Source organism: Anas platyrhynchos, chromosome 20 (genome assembly GCF_047663525.1).
Source record: "Anas platyrhynchos isolate ZD024472 breed Pekin duck chromosome 20, IASCAAS_PekinDuck_T2T, whole genome shotgun sequence".
NCBI lineage: Eukaryota > Metazoa > Chordata > Aves > Anseriformes > Anatidae > Anas > Anas platyrhynchos.
The window spans coordinates 1,998,920-2,015,922 of NC_092606.1; the positions used below are offsets into that span (position 1 = coordinate 1,998,920).

General features: G+C 51.2%; 1 long non-coding RNA gene across 1 annotated transcript in view; it reads right to left on the reverse strand.

The window, feature by feature from the left end:
- Nucleotides 1-8,349: 8,349 nt before the first annotated feature.
- Nucleotides 8,350-17,003, reverse strand: part of LOC119713301 (uncharacterized) — a 104,783-nt gene continuing 96,129 nt past the window's right edge. Inside the window, exons 2-3 of the long non-coding RNA XR_005260411.2 lie at nucleotides 13,179-13,272; nucleotides 8,350-9,232 (exon numbers count right to left, since the gene is read on the reverse strand). This is a non-coding gene — a long non-coding RNA (uncharacterized lncRNA). The remainder of the gene's footprint in view (nucleotides 9,233-13,178; nucleotides 13,273-17,003) is intronic.

The following is a 17,003-nucleotide window of genomic DNA, read 5'->3' on the forward strand; positions in this document are numbered from 1 at the left end:
GCAAAAAATCACCTTGCGAGGCAAAGCTGCCTGCAAGGGGGTCTGGCACGTGGCAAGGCAGCTTGGCACAGATGATCTGTGGAATCAGTTGGGCTGGTTTCAGGTCTGAGGATCTCAAAAAATGTAGTCATTGCTCGTAGCCCCAGCAGTTGGCAAGATTTTACTCAGGGACGTGGATTTTTAAGCAGAAAGCCTTTTCTAGAGCAGGAAAAGGGAAGCCAGAAAGGAAACCAAAAGCCCACCAGATAAATTCCCAGGGAATATTTCCACCGGTTTTGTGTGTTTTTTAATCACAAGCCACATTCTCCTAAGATTTGAGCAATTTGCTATATAGCACCGGGTACAGCTTATATCTGGGGGATAATATGCTGCAATTGCAGGAAGACAGACTTGATCCAATAGGTCTATTATCTCCCCCCGTTACTATGATCCTGTCCTAATTAGGACCTCACACAGTCCAGATACACCAGAAGTCAATGACAACTTCATTTATCCGAGGGCTTCGGTCTCGGAAAGCTGTCTGGTGTTTTTAAGTCACCATCAAGCAGGTATTGATTCGGCGAAGTCAGGAAATGATGCTTCATTTATGTGCTTCAGCCTGGAATTTGGGGTGTGCCTTCCTGCTCAACGGCTGGCCCCAGAGCACGAGCACTGAGCCGGCCCTGCACGAGGAAAGGGGCTCAAATCCCAAGCTTCCCTCTTATTCTGCCCACCAGCCTTTCTGAGGGTTGAAATTCATGGCAAATCAACAACCATTGGGATCAATAAGGGATGCCAGGGAGTGATTTGCATCTGTGCTCTCAAACCTCTGCTGGAAGAAGCGCCTGGAAAACACACGATTTACAGCATCAGGCTGGCATGGCAAGAGAGAATCCTTCTAATTGCAGGGTGGGATGCAGATTACAGACCTGGAGACGATGAGCAGTGCTAAAACCAGTGCCTAAAAATAAGTAAACACACAATATAAAGCCCCAAGTGAATGAGATTTCCGTATTATCATCACACCGTGTAAATGATAGCGTCCCTCCGGATTAGCCGATGGAGAGCGGGCCGGGGTGTTGGAAAGATAAGGCGCTTTTAATCTGCACGCATAATCAGCTGAAGGGAAAATATAAAATGCTAATAACAAATTGGAATTCAATCTGAAAAGGATGCACCCAACACCAGAATCATTTTCCCCTTCTTGCCTTTGGGGAAAAAAAAAGAAAAAAAAGAGCAAGAAGCCAGCCTGCTCCCACCGCCAGCCTCCCGGCGCTCCCGGTCTGCCCCTTAATTTCCCCTCCAAAACACTTTGTTATAACACTTTGGGGGTAAAATCATCACATAAATAGCTTGGCCCCCATTTTGCTCTGCCCCATACATCCAACTTTATGTGTTAAATGGATCGCTTTGCTTGTGACTAAATATAGAGTGGATCTCAGCATCCCTCGCTAGGTGGAACACTATAAAGGTAAGTGGCACCATACATCATCTTAAAAGGTGGCTTATCTGAGAAGGAGGTGTAGGAAATATTGTGCGAGGGGCTGTCTGCATCTGAGGCGCAATTGGATTCCATTTTTCCTTTTGAAATAGGGAATGGCAACTGTGTTGGTAACGCCTGGAAAATAATGCTGGAGCAGGGGGGCAGGAGGCACTCCCCGGGGCCGGATCCCTCGTGCCCCCAGCCTGAACCTCCCTGAGCTGCCTGCCTCTGCCCAAGGCATGAAGGTGCCTTTGCTCCTGCTCCTCAATCCCAAAAATGCTCTGACACAGCCCTGCTGGGGATGGGTGCTGTAACACAGCGAAGGCAGCCTGGTCCTGGGGGCAAGGTGGTGCCACCCAGCCCAGCCCCAAAAGCTCTTTTCCCTATTCCAAATGGAATCACATAAAACAGAAAGGCAATTCCTCCTTGTAACAGTGCCGATCCCAGGGGCTGCACCTCTGTCACCGCCTTGCTGGAGCGAGTCACATTGTGGGCAGCATGGGATGAAGCCTCAGTGCAGAATTTCATGGGGCAAGGCCTTAAAGATCATCGGGAGCATTTCGGCACTCGCCCCTTTGGCAGAGGGACCGTTCCTTCCTACCGCACAGAGCAACACTTCTGTGCCTCCAGCAGCGGTCAAAACCATCCATTATTTAAGCCTTACAAAACATTTCTGAGCAGAATTAAGGGAGATCATAAATATTTCACTCGATCTCTGCCTAACCCTCTCCACTTAAAACAAACAGAAGGGAAAGCAAACACCGTCCTCTCCTCCCATCCCAGCCACCGTCCCAAACAGCCCCAGCACCACGGCAAAGGGACCAGAGGTCCCTGGTGAGCCAGGCTGCTGCTCATCATTAGGTTCCAGAACCAACATCCTGACCCACACGGGGGATAGGACACAGCTGTCCTGGTTCCTGATTCCCCCATTAGAGCACAACGACCACGGGGCAGGCTCTGCGTGTCTTCACCCTGCCAGCCCCGCTCCCAGCACGGCAGGCGAGGCTACCTGCAGACCAAGCAAGGCTTCTCCGTTGCACTTAAGGCTCTTTCTTCCATGCCCTCAGCAAACGAAGGCTCCACAGCCATAAAGAAAAGCCGGCATCAACGCCAAGATTTGGGGTTAAGCCACGGGCTGCAGCAAACTGCGCAAGCCCCCGTGACAGCGTATTTATCTCCTCCTCCCCACGCCTCGGCTCAGATGCTGCGGCCAGGGCAGATTGCCTATTGCACACACGCGTCCAGATCCTGTGTGTTGGGCAGGAAGATTATTGAACAAAAGTAAGTGATAAAAGCACGGGCCAAAAAGATGTGTTATAGTGTTTTCCTTTGAGGCAAAGACAAAGAAGACACTTTGCTGTTTGTTGTGCCAGAGAATCATCTCTGATTGTTTGTGTCACAGTGGCAGATAAGTGCAAAGGAGATAGATGTTCTGTCTCCGAGGCACAGTTCTCATCTGTATAGTATAAATTTATGCCTGCTGGTTGCAAGCCTCATGATTCAGAGCCGGTATATGACTGCGATCGGAGCAGAGCAAAGCCAGTGCCTTCACGCTTGACGTTGATCTGCTTCATCCGTGCTGTCAGCCAGCCCCTGAGAAACGTCCCCTCTGCTTAGAGCTGGGCTCTGCTGGGCTGCTCGGTGGCTCCTGCTCCGACGCAGCCCTGCTCCCAGCCCATCCTATCCCATCCCATCCCCCAAGCACGGAGCTGTTTCTCTGCCCAAACCAAGCACGTAGGGTTGGAAAGGAGGCAGGCGCCTTGGGATGCAGGCAGTGCGATGCTCTGGGAACCCATCTCCTCCTTTCCAGGCACCTGGCCACCCCGTTCACAGTTTCAGAAGTCATCTGCAGAGCATCAGCTGCCCTGTCGGGATGGCAGGCGCCACGTGCAGTAGCTGTTGTTTGTTTGTGCTGTGAGTATTCACCGGGGCACTATCAAGATACAAATATAATCAAAATAATTATACTCAAACTGAGCTGAAAGAGCATCTCGGCTTCAGCATTCACCCGCTCATTTGATACCTCGTTAATTAAGCACACCTTACAGCGCTCTGACGGCTGCCAAAATCAGACGTGGAGAGGTTAACAAGGCACCTTCCTAGGCAGCACCGCACAACGGCAGCCGACGCGCGTTAACGCTGTGACAATTAACAGAAATGTGCCCAGAGGTGCCTGTGGAAGAACCAGGGGGGAACCCAGCGCTCTGCTCTGCATGCACGCTTTTACCACGAGTCCTTTCTAGCAGAGGGACCGGCACCCACTGCCCCAGGCAGGCTGCTCGCCCTCGCCCCTTGGGGCTGTTTGACACAAAGACGAAAGAGCATCAAGAGCATCGTGCCTCTCCGCTCCTGCCTTCCCCTCCGGAGCACAGAGGTTGTTTGCCTGGGTCTGTACCAACCCCAATTTCCCCCAGCTGATTGCTAATTTCATGCTGCTCAGGAACAAGGCAAACATCTGGGCACATCTCCTCCCGTCCCACCGGCCGGGGACCTTGCAGGAAATGAGCTCTGCTCCGTGCCCGGCTGCTCTGCTCCCAGCCCGGGCTTCATTTCCCCTGGTGATGATCAAGGGACTTCCTATTTTTTTTTTTTGGTCTTTTGGGACCTTTGAAGGCAGGGGGATAGACAGAGCCAAAGACAAATGGGGAAGATGACTGGAGGCCCAGGGTTCCACCACAAATCACCCCTGCCAGGGAAGGTTTTATTGCAGGAGTTTCGGGGTTAGCCCAGCCCGGGAGCTGCGCAGTCAATGATTACCCGCACCGTGCCTCTCCGAAATCAGACCCCAGCTCCCCAGGGATTCCCAGGTACCATTTCCCCTGGGAGTTTAATGAGCAGCACACCTGAAAAGCCCTCCTGTGCTCCCCGTTCTGGGTCAGCAAGCGCTACCAAAGCCTTTCCGCACAGCACTGATGCCCCCGATGAGAAGAGCCACCCAGCAGCTGCCTTGCTCCAGGGCCACCGCCAGCTCCTCGGAGCAGAGGGGCCAGCTCCTGGGCCGGGCACATTGTCTTAGGAGATGGATTTTTCACCTGTAAAAGTGATCTACGCTCCCTCTCCTCTCCTGGACGCCTTAGTCAAAAGAGAAAATGGATCTTTTAAAGATACATGTATCCATCACTGTTATTTACATTCTAATATGCGTACACAGCTCTGCTCCAACAAGGGAAATGTAAATCAGATGGACATCGTTCCCTGAATGCCCTAAAGAGCTCCTTTCCCCCAAATTAGAATAGAAAATGCTCTTTTAAAATGCACCTTTAATATGTAAAAGCTGCTGCATCCTGACTCTAAATAAACCAAACTTGAGCTACATGCCAAATATCTTAGATAAAGGACAGGTAAGATGGTAGTATCTGGCCAAGGAATCGGTCCTAAACAGCTATTTATATTAATGCAAAGAAGGTACAATGTTCTTCCTCTTGATATATGCTGCAGTGGGATATAGTTTTGTCCCACTAGTGAGAATAAAAACGTACAGTTCATGATAGGCAAAGTCACATGTGTGAGATAAAAAGCTCCAACTATAATATATGTCTTCACCATGTATTCTCTTCAGGATTTTCTTTAGATCTTTGGATGACAACAAGAAAACACTTACTCAAGGTTAGACACTGCTCTCCGGGCTTTTTAATAACCATTCCCCATATCCTGGGGGATTGCGTCTGCGAAATAAGGCAAACAACTTCAGCTGCTGGACTTGCAGCGAGGAGGAGGAGGAGAAGGAGCAGGAAGCCTCAGGCACGTCTTTGTTTCTGCTCTGCTTGTGGCTGCCCCATGCGCACGGGCTGTGGGACGAGCCGAGGCGGCGGTGCCACACGGGTGCTGCCCTCCTGCATGTGCCCGAGGGGCTTGGGGATCGGGGCTGGCCTCCAGGGGCTTCACAGAACGGGGGCAGCTCCAAAACAAACCTCACAAATGCCGTCGAACTCTTAAAACAGCCACGGAAACCACTAGCTGTGCTGCGTGGAGGAATTAGAGGGAGCCCCATGCCCATGACCCTTTTGCTGCTGCAAAAAGGGCTCGGAGGTAGGGCAGGTGCTGCACGTGGGCTAGGGCTTCGTGCCACGTAGCCGCAGGGCTGTTCTGCTCCAAGGACACGATGTGCAGGAGCTGGCCTCACCTCAATGCCCGAGCAGCAGCCACGGGGCTGCCTTTGGGTTTTTTTGTTTGCTGACCCTTCGTGCGTGCAGCTTCTCCTGCGTGCAGCAAACTCGCACGGCCCACAGGCAGGCAGAAAATGTTTTGTCTTGGAATCTGAAAATTTAGCAAGTGACATTTCTGCAGCTGCCGAGCCACCGATGGGAAACAAAGCCCATTGCAGGGATGGAGCAGGCTGCCCGCGTGCTTCTCTGCTGCCAGCACGGGTTTGGGAATGGCCACGGGGAACAGCTTGGCCCTTCTTGTCCTGGCAGCCCGCTACAGTCTCACCTGAGTCGGGATTTCACTGAACTGAAAATTGAGCAATCTTAAAATTGATCTTAAAGAGGAGCTGGTGAGCTCCCCTCCTCTGCAGCTCAGGCATCCTTTAATCCACCTTGCTCCTAACTGTTCCCGTGTACATCACTGCAAATACTCCCCCTTTTCTCTTTTTTTGCTGACTACTGAAAAAAACCAACAACCCACTTTTATACCCTCTGTCCTGGAGCTGCAGTGTTATAATTTGCTCAGTTTGATATTCCTGCCAGCCCCAAAACAAAGCTTAATTGGGCAATGAAAGTGGCAGTGACGGCAAAGCACTGGAGGGATGCTTTTCCTTCTGGGTTGCTGCTTTTTGCTGTCCCCCTGCCCAGCAATAACACATTCTCTACGCTCACAGTCGAGGTTTGCTGCCATCCAAAAGGAAGGGGAGCACCAGGATGCTGGGGGGAGCATGGAGTCCCGAGGCCAGCTGGAAGGAGGCTGCTCCTGCCTTCAAACCCCGTGTCCCCACTGCAGGGTGGGGACAGGACAGGGGCAGCACCCGTGTCCTCTTCCCCCTGCAGTGCCCGTGAGCCACCAGCCCACCAAAGGCAACCATCTCCTGCCATCGGACGGCGTCTTCCATGTGGCACAGCCGTGCAAGCGAGCGGCACATCGCATCGCAGCGCAGCGTCCCTGCGCTCACCTAGAGGAAGAGCCAGGCTTCATCTCTCTTATTGCAGCTTCTCTTTATTCTTCTCATTAAACCCGTTTCGTAATTCCGCAGTGTTAATCGACCACGAGCGGGGAACAGTGAGTGTGGGAAGCGTGTTGGGAGCAGCTCAGCTCCTGCCACCCACCAAACCAGCACCTCAAACCCCAAACCGTGCCAAAAACGGGCAGCCAGCTCCACGTATCCATCAGGAAACAACCCAGCTATTAGAGCACGTGTCCGGCTATTATTGCGGCGACCCGTCAGCTGTAAATGACCCAGGATATTTTGGAAGAAAAAACAATTTGCTTCCACTATTTACTTCTTTCTCCTGTTCTTGACCCCGAGATCGCACAAATGTTTTTCCGCGCCTCCGCTGTGAAAGAGACACTCTCATCAAGGAGGAGTAAATCACAATAACAGGGAAATAAACCTTCCCCTGAAATGAGCCTGCTTCATTTATTTATCCATCTCCCTGGCCTCGCGGGCGTCCCCATGCAGGCGCACGAGCGGCGGCTGCTGGCTGGGGGAGCCCGGGTGGCCAGGAGCTGCGCGGGGCAGGCGGGCACCGTTCCCCTTTAAATCCGACCCAGGTAATGAAACCGCGCCAGAAAATAGCGTGGGTGCATCTGGGAGCAGTAGAAAACAGTTAGATCTTCATAGAGCCATAAAGAAGTAAACAGTAGGCTGCTATGAAGATCTATGGGACCCCGCAGTGCCATTGTCTTCAAAAGGAATTAAAAACAAATTGCTGAGGGCCAGCACATAATTTAGAGACTCACGGCAATTTTATGACTTGCTAATGTTCCTAATTACATGCCCGTGAAAGGCTTAATTAATTGGGGGATGTAGCAAAAAGTGGAGCCTGTGTTTGTTATCATGGTTCCACTGCATTGATTTTAGTGCCTATGGAGAATTTAGGGCCTCTTTATTTGCACAAAGAAAATGCAAGTCTCTCGAAAAAATGCACATTAAGATCAACCCCTCGCTGCTATCTAATATACTTTCCTCTACTTAACCAAAGTGCTTGTAATCATATTTTGTAAATGTTGGTGCCGTTAATTGCATTGTGAGAGAAAATAGGTTCCGCTCGACTGGTCGTGGAGAATTTTATAAAGTTCTTCTCCTGCTCCGGATCCCGAGGACTCGCAGAAACTCATCCCAAGTTGCTGCGGCGGCGGGGCTGCCCCGCTGCGTGCGGCCCCTTCTTGGTGGGCAGGATCTGGCCCCGCTGAGCGCGGGGGCAGAGGCAGCGCTGAGCCCGCTGGCACAGTGACAGGGCTGGGGTGCAGGGAATGAACCCGCAGGCCCCATCCCATCTTTCCAAGACACTCCCAGTATTTCCAGCTAAAGGCTTTGCTGGTTTTCTAGAGGAGAGGGCCTTGCCAGAAATCAAACGCACCACGCTGCAGTGCCTCTTCCCAAAAATGCCCCCGGGGCCTGAGCGCAGAAGTCAGCAGTGAAAGTCTTTAGCCAGAAATAACTTATTTCTGGTGAGCATAAAAACACGAGACAAAAACAGTGAGTCGGAGAGCACAGGAACCCCGCAGCGCCTCGGAGCACTGCTCCATTACAGCTGCTTCTCTGCAGGCTGCGCTGGAAGTTTGCACTTATCCACACCATAAAACCAGGCAGGATGAAGCAGCCGGGCCAGCCCCTTCCTGCTGGGCTCAGGGAGAAGTCAGAGCAGGACAGAGCCGGCCGGGGAGCATCTGAGGGCACCCGTTTGGGAACTGAGGATGAAGGGGAAGGGGGAAAGCAGCAAGCTGCTGGAACTCCTTTTGACTGAGTAACATACCTGGAAGCACTTTCCTCCTTTTCCAGAGGCGTGTGTCCACGCAGGGATTGCCTCGCACATGGCTGGCTGGGTAGATTGGTGCTGCCATGGCCGGGCACTGCTGGTGTCCGAGCTGTGTGGGTGTCCGGTGGGGTGCAGGCGAGAATCGTTTCACCGAAATTAAGGATAATTTGCTTCCAAAGCTTAAAACCAGCATTTAACCCCACTAAATCAGGAAGCTTTTTCCTTTCACCTCTCTTTGTGCTGCAAGAGCAACACAACTACCAGCCAAGCTGTGGGATACCCTCGCCTCTGACCACAGCAGCACCCTGCTGGTGTCCTGCCAGGGTGCTGACCCTCAGCAAGCTGCACTCGTGCTCCTGGGAGCCCAAATGAAATGCAGGCAGCAGGCAGCAAGCTCCAGCCCTACCTTGCAGCACAGGTCAGAAAAGAGAGAAATTTGAAGCAGCGGTTTTGCTTGGGACATTCAGCAGTTAAATCCCCCGGGGTGCAGGGTTTGGTGATGGCCAGCAGCACCCAGGCCCTCCGTGCACTGTCCCTGCCTCGCAGCACCGCTGCAACGGGGAGGGAAAAAAGGCAGAGGCAAGTTTGTCTGTTGCTCTTGAGAAAAGGAGACGTCTCTCGAAATATAGTTGGCGCTTTGACGATAAGACCTTTGACAGGAACATGAATGACATGAATACTTTGATCTCTAGTCTCAGAAGCTTCAACAGCAATTATGAGTCAAGAGGGGTGAATGTGGGCAGCAGCTACAGCAATGCCCCAGAGGGTGGTGAGGCAATAATTAGAGACAAAACCCAGAGCATCTCTGCCTGCGCCACGCACACCAACCAGGGAGGAGGTGGGCTGGGGGAAACCTCTAAAAAAAAAAAAAAAAAAAAAAACAATATGAAAAAAACCACAACCCTTCTTCTTCTGAGAGACATAAAATCGACAGGACTTGATACATTTCAAAGCAAAAATCTTCAAAGACAGGTAAAATGCTAATTCTGCTAATGTAGGTTTTTATGTATATGCTCTGAAAAGGTAAAGCAAATTAATCACCAGCTTTACCCCCTAATATATATCTGTGTTACAAATATATTACAGCATGTCAGATCTAAGGAGATCTATCTGAACAGCGGTGGTTAAAAGAGCATTTCCCTTTTCATGCTCTAATACAGTTATTTTGATCTTTCAGTCTTCATATTTTTTGTTCTCATCAAAGGGATGATGGTGCCAGAGATTAGGATGTTATTTATTTCCCTCTCGTTGTCCTACCCATGTTAATCACTCCTCGTGTCAACAGCTGCCGCGGTGGCGGCGGTGCCGGCAGCGCCCGCGCGGGGCTGCCCGTGCTGCCCACCGGCACCGGCGTCCCCCAGGGTCACCTCCAAACCCCGCCGACCTTCCAGGCTGATGGAAATGCAATGCAAATAGGGGGCAGGGAGGGGAAGGGGATGCCTGCGGAGGGGCGGCAGCGGTGCCGGCTCAGCCTTCTGCGCTCGTGGAAAGCGTCAGAAGGAAGAGATGGAAGTGCTGCAGATGTGGGACTCGCTGCGGCAGCGTGGTGCGGAAAACCCTGCTCCAAAGCACCCACAGCTTGAGGAGACCAGGAAAACGGAGAATGCAAGAGGCAGGAGGTGCAGGGCCGGGAGGTATTGGCCCAGAGGCTGCTGCCCGGCTCCAGCACATCACATCTCCCAGCGTGGCCAGCATCTTCCTGTTCCCACTGGGATGCTACAAGTCCACATTTGCTTTCTGGTGGCGTGCCCTGGCACCCTGCCCCTCTCAAAAAAAAAAAAAAAAAAAGAAAAAAAAGTTTGGGTTTGCTCTGGAAAAGCTCCTGCAGAGCCCAGGTGGGTGACAGCACCCACAGGCACAGAGTAGCGCGACCCTGGAGCTTCAGCGCATGCAGCCTGCAGCAGGTCAAGGCCTTCCCCGACACATCGACACACAAATCCAAAATCTGGTGATGACCAACCTCATGGCTGGGCTGTACCGGAGCGCCTCACCCAGCTCACAGCAGCAGCGCGCTGACAGATCCAGGGCCCAGCTCAGCACTGATGGGGGGGCTCATCCCCGGCGCTGAGCACCCCCGGACTGTGTCACTTAAAGCACAACCAGCTCAGACACAACACAAGCAGGTATTTCCAATGCATGCCAAGGTGTAACTAGTCTTAACAAACACACACATGCATGTACAGGAACACACTCAGTAGATTCTCAACGGGTCTTTAAAAATAATTAAAAAAAAAAAGTTTAGCAGTGAGCGTGCCACGTTCCTAACAGCTACGAATAGAACGGTTTTGTACCAGTTTGAGAGAGAGGGAAGGCAGGATGGGGACATGGGAAATTCAACTGGTTTGCCATGCAGACCCTGAGCACGGAACCGTCCTCGTTCTGTGCTTTGGGCACAGGTGATTCCTGGGGGTTTGAGTAGAGCCCGCCCATACCCAGCCCCTTTGGCCACCTCGAGCCCTCAGGGCTTGTTCTCAGCAGTGGGCACATTTCTACCCCTACAAGTTTGCATCATCCTCCAGACAGACCTTGGCTGTAGAATAAGAACAAGAGCTGCTGCAAGCAACTGCCAAGCCCTGAGTATCAAGACACTGCTTAAAGGACCACGCGAGACCCCAGGCCAAGTCAGAGAGCTGCTTGCTGCTTTGGCAACCAGCTGGAGTGGGGAGATGATGAACCTGTGAGGATGGTGATTTGCAGGTGGCCGATAATTATTTGCAGAGACTAACGGAGCAGGTGGACTTTGGGCATAACTAATCCTTGAGAGACAAGGAGCAGGAAAAGGCTGCAGGAGCTGATGTCTTTGAAATAGGTTACACCAGTGACATTGCCCACCATCAGCATTGTGTTCCTTGCCTTTAAAATGCTGACACTTACAGGTTTGATGGTAACTAGACTGTATAGGGGCACCTTTGCTTTCACATCAGATCTGCTGACATGAACAAGAGTCGATTCAGATGGGCATCCAAACATTAAAGTCCTTGCCTATTTCCATAAAATGATTGGCAGCATGCCTACTGCTAGCGGCTGGTAGCACTGCTGATAAATGGCATCTTGATAAAAACTTTGGCCTGTTTTAAGGGGGAAAAAAAAAAGCATGCTCTTATTCTAATTCACTCAGCTTCTGACAAATGAGACATCTCGCCTCTAAAAATTAGATCCATCTCGCATCTTTGCTCTGCGTGCAGAGAAAACAGTGTCAGGAGGGTAAAGATGATGCCTAGGAGAAGAGAAGGGGGTTTCCTTTCCAGGTCTTGAACTACTGAAACTTTGCAAGGAGCCCTGTAGGTATGATGTGGCTGGAGGAGCTGAAATACCAGGTCGCTTCTGAGATGCAGGGACCTGACCCATGGAAGTGGTTTCCTCCTGCAACTGAAACGCTAACAAATGCACGATTCTCAGAAAGAAAAAAGGGACTGCACAGTTCACTTGCTGCCAATTCCCAGCTAATCCATCAGTAGGATCGATGCATGGAGAAGAGGAGAAATAAAAGCTAATTTCAAGCCCTCATAATATTATTATTCAGTTTTTGTAGCTTTAAGCGCTTAATTCTAGGTATTTTTCTTAAGGTTTAAAAAATGGCTTCTAAAATGAATCTGAATGTTATAATGGGAGCTTTTTACCCCAGAGACTGAACCTCTCTCTTATACCTTCGCATTTCAAATCGCACAAAAATCACAGGAGTTGGGTGTCCCTGCTGGGCTCCCTGGCAATGTGGACACTGAGAACACCGTGGACCCGGACTGCACCTGAAAATAGATGCAGAGCAGTTGACACCACCTCTACCCATTTATTATTTGTTCTTTTAAACAGATGTTGTGTCGTCCTGTGGTGTAGAGAGAGAACGAGGCTACATGCCCTTCTGCTCAGCAGCCAGGGAACAGCGAGGCAATGCCACAGCCACAACATTTTGTGACCTTCGCAGGAGACCCACGAGGACACAGCTTGGAGCAAGAGCTCGATAGACACTGAGAGGGGATGCTCAAGGTTTCTGGAGGAGATCCTGTTCCCCTGGACCTAAAAGGGGTTTGCTGTTAAAATTCCTTAAACAGCTTTGAAAATCTCAACAACAGCAGATAGAGACTGACAGCACCTGACGGACCTTCCTCTGCCTCCACAACACCACCGACTTCATTTTCTCACGTAAAAGCCACCCGATTACCTCTTGATGCACCAAACAGTAACAGAGAGGGGTCCATGAGCTCTCACTACAGGTGTGACGGTGACAGCCGAGGACAAGGACAATCCAGGGGTGTGCAGCAAAGCCTCAGAGGACCCCAGCTTACTGCTGCTGCTGGGAACGACCTGCGCACACGCGGACCCTAAGGATCTGGCAGCAGAGCTCACCTAAAGCAGCCCGTGATTTACTGAGCCGCTGCCCTCCCCTTCTCCTTCCTGCCGCAGCGCTGCTCCAGATGTGCTGCCAGCTGTGGTGACACCACTGCCGAGACAACTAATAAATCCCACCGCAACGAGGTGGCTGTCCTCGTGGGCGAGCAGCCTCCCAGCCTGCCCTGGTACCCAACAAACCGAGGTCCTGCAGGGTCTCACATCTGGTGCTGCCCACACGGGCAGAGCTCAGATGGACCAGCTCAGACACAGGATGATGCTGAGCACCACCAGCACCCAGACAGAGCACAGCAGAGCACCGAGTGGCCACAGGACGCATGGACGTGGTCTCCCTCCACTTGCTACGTGCCTGCTTGGCACTGCTGGGGGATCCTGAGCAAGCTCTGGTGTCCCAGCGCTGGTTTGTCCACGAGCAGCACCGTACCAAACGCAATTAGCAGCGGTGACATCCTTACCTTGATCCCCGTCATGGTCTGCTGGAAGTCGCTTTGAGAGCGGGGGCTTCGAACCGGCTCCACCATCACGCGATCTGACATCGCCGGGAATTTACTGCGGAAACAAAAAAAAAAACACCCACAAGTGTGAAATGTGGCTGTCGATAAAGTAATCCTCAGCAATCAGACAAAATTAATTGTGTGAACATCATTGATCAAACCTACTTAATACATTGGGTTTGTAGAAAGCTGGAATGTAATTTCATTACCAATCTGCTCCATCCTAATGAAATTTCTAATAACACTCTAATTTTGATTTCGGTTAAGGAGAGAATGATGGAAATTTTCTTTTGCTTCTCTTGTAAGGCTTTATTTTATTGGTTTTCTGCAATACTAGGGACACTAATTTTTTTTTTAATTTGACATTTTATTAGCAGGGGGTTTAATATAGCAACATGGATAAAAAACAAAATTGCAAAACAGACAAACCTTAAAGAAATAGAATTGATGTCAAAATTAGAGAGGCTAATTTTAAAGAAATTGATTTATTTTATGAGTGGTGATTTTTTTTTAAAGTTGTAGCTGGTTTTCTGACCTCAAGTGATTTACATAATACTATTTTGCCATTCCTTTTGTCCGTAGTTCCCACAGAACAATGCTAGCAGAGCCCAGCCACACGGGAGAGGCACTATCGAGGCTATGCCTGGTCATAGGTAGAGTAGGGCAAGAAGAGCCAGCCCTACCCAGGCAAGATTCCCATTAATTGGGACATAACCAAGATTTCACCCCTTGCGTTAAGCTTCAAAAGGTGCCATTCAGCCCTTCAGACTCGGTTCTGTTGGTGCACAGAGGAATGCTGGAGGTTAATTAAAGCAGGAGTGGCGGAGCACCAGGTAGCTAGCTACATGCTGGTGCTGAGGGGGCATCCAGTGCTCATGAAGCCTGCAGGCTTCTGCAAGGCACATTTCACCGAGGGCAGAGGAAAAGACCCAAAAAACTAATATTTCTTTGCTCTTTCTGCTATCAGGCACTGAAAATGAACAGTGCTTGTCTCTGGCATGCATGAGAGGGCAAACCCTGCTCCCAGAGCAGCTGGGTACTACTGATGGCTCGTCTGGCAACATGTCCAGTGAACAGAAACCGCCTCTCCCCGGCCACAAGGCACGCGGTGGGATCTGCATTTCAAAGCAGAGCTGCACAGGATGCACACCGGCAGCCCGCAGACGTTTGGGGGCCTCTGGGTGATGGGACAGGACGCGCCGAGCAGACAAGGGAGCAGAGAGCGTGCCTGCTTGCTGCTGGAAGGTGATGCTCTTTGACTACTGAACTGGTGCCTATCTCTGGTATTTCCATTTTCAGCAATCTGATGTGTTTTGGTGATTTATTCATGACTGGTGTAGTGAAAAATTGGAAAAGGCTAGCAGGATAGCCATGGCCTGGAGATCCAGCATCAGATTGAGGCTACAACTGAATTACTGTCAGAGGCATCATGCAAGGTTTACTCCAGCGAATGCGGAGTTGAATCTTATATTAATAACTGAACATGAACTATCAGAGACAGACTGGCACGTCTGCTGCTGGGCAGGTCCGGAAAGGAGCTGTCAGATCAACACCGAGCCTGAGCAGACAAACAGGAGCTCAGCGCCCTCTCCGTACGCTCCAGAGGTGCCGTGCAGAGCGGCCGGTACTGATGCAGGACCACAGGAAGACCACTGCAGGCACTGCTAAACACCGAAAAAACACAGGGGAGTCTTGGCTTTTGCTCCGTTAGTGAAGCTCATATTAAAATTCAGCTCCTTGTTTGGCTATGCTGCTAAAACACGGCAGATGAGCACAGAGGATACATGCTGACATTGCACCTAAGTCCCAGTCCGACAAGAAATGTCATTTTGAAAGTGTCCATCCCTGAGAACCACAGCATCAGGAGATGCCTTCAACCCAAAGGAACCAGGGAGCCCACACAACCAGCACATAATCTGCTGAAGGAGTCGGTTTATCCCAAAAGTGGAAGACAAATGTCCCATTCAGTGCTTAATGCTGCCACATAAACCTTGGGGCCATCCCCATTCCCTGGCTTAAAATGGAGGTGCAGAAATGGCCCTGTCCACAGGGTACCCCTCCAGCCCCGACCTTTTGGGAGAGCAAAACAAAGCAGCAACTAATCCAAAGGGGGTATAAGACAAAAAAAAAAAAACAACAAACAACAACAACAACAACAAAAAACACAAGGCGAAGGCAGAGGGGGGACGCTAAACGCCGCGTTACAGTAGCATCTAGCAGTTCTTCATAATTACAGTTTCAATTCTACATCCAGCTTCCTTCCTAATTACTGCCCTGCGGTTGGTGTGCACAGATTCAGGAGCAGCAGGGATTTTTATTTTGCTCGCACTGGTGACGAGCCGTCTCCTCATTACCGAGTGCTCGCGTTGGGCCCATCAGACAGCCCCCAGCGCCCTGGCCCTGCACACACCACCACATCAGCCCTTTTTGGGGCCAAAGCCATGGCCAGAGGACACGAGGATGGACGGTGTCCAGCTCCTGGACACGTAGGACAGGGGTTTCCCCATCCCTCCTTGCCCTGCATTGCCATTGTGGGGCAGCCTCCTGGATTTCCCGACCCCACATCTCAGCAGCAGACCCAAGCTTTCAGACCTGGATGCTGAGGGCTGAATGAGGCTGTGAGGTCTCAGTGCTCAGCATCGTGTCCACCTGGCCAGAAACGGGGCATCCCCATTTTGTTCTGGGGTGACATTCCTACCTCTGCCTTCTCTGAAGCCCAGGGGCACTTTGCTAATCATTAACACCACCTCTGTCCGTGGCAAGAAGCCAAAAAGGAGCCTGCTTTCACCAGGAGCACGGGAGAGCCCAGTTCCTAATAATTTACGGCTCAAACAAAGTTGCAGAGCACAACCAAGTATGCGGGAAAGGTTGGGGTGAAAAATTATTTACAAAGCAAATGCCCTGAAGACACTTGTACTGGACAACAATTACGGCACCTTAATTAACTGAAATTTAGTTCACCCGTCGACTGAGGCATGTCCAGCACTAAAGTTATGCCACTGCTGCTGTCTACCACTGGTTAATGAATATAAATCAGATGGTTTATAGTTAGTGAACATGTAATAGGCTTGCAATGAGTTGAATTCCAATGCAAAATGCCTGGGGATAGGAACATGCCATCCATAAAATATAAATAAATAACAGATTTACATTGCTGCTCAGAAAAAAACAAAGCTGTCCTCATAGCTCGGTGTTCTTCCAGCCTGACAGACCAACAAGACAAGGGGTCGGCGGGTAGGAATTTGGAAGTCTGCTGACCTGAGGTGCAGTCAATAGATGCCAGGGCCCCTCCATGGCCTCCTTCCAGCCACTGGGCCCTGTCTCACAGGTCCCTCACAGACCCTCTCAGCTCCCCGGGGAGGCCGAGCCGTGGGGCAGGAGCAGGCTGAAGGTGACTCCTGAAGGTGTGGAGCAGTCATTGCAGCTACCACAGCCTGCTCCAGGGGGCCCTGAGGCCGGCAGGGTGAGGAGTGCGGCCTGTGGTGGGCTCATGGCAAGGCCCAGTGAGGGACATGGCTGTGCTCTCACTACAGCTCCTTCTGGGCCAATCTGTAGTGAGATCACAAGGAAAAATCCAACTGCTAAGGCAATTTCTGAGGTAATTCTGGAGCAGGCTGCCTGGCCCCGAGCCCTTGTAGCTGGGTCCAGTGCTAGGCCCAGCCTGGGCATCGCCCTGGTGTCTGACAGCAGCCTGGGCAGGGGGGAGCACCCAGGTATTTGGGGTGCACCCCTAGGGACCCCTCAGCCCTCCTGAGGCGAATAAAGCTCCCTGAGAAATGAATGGCC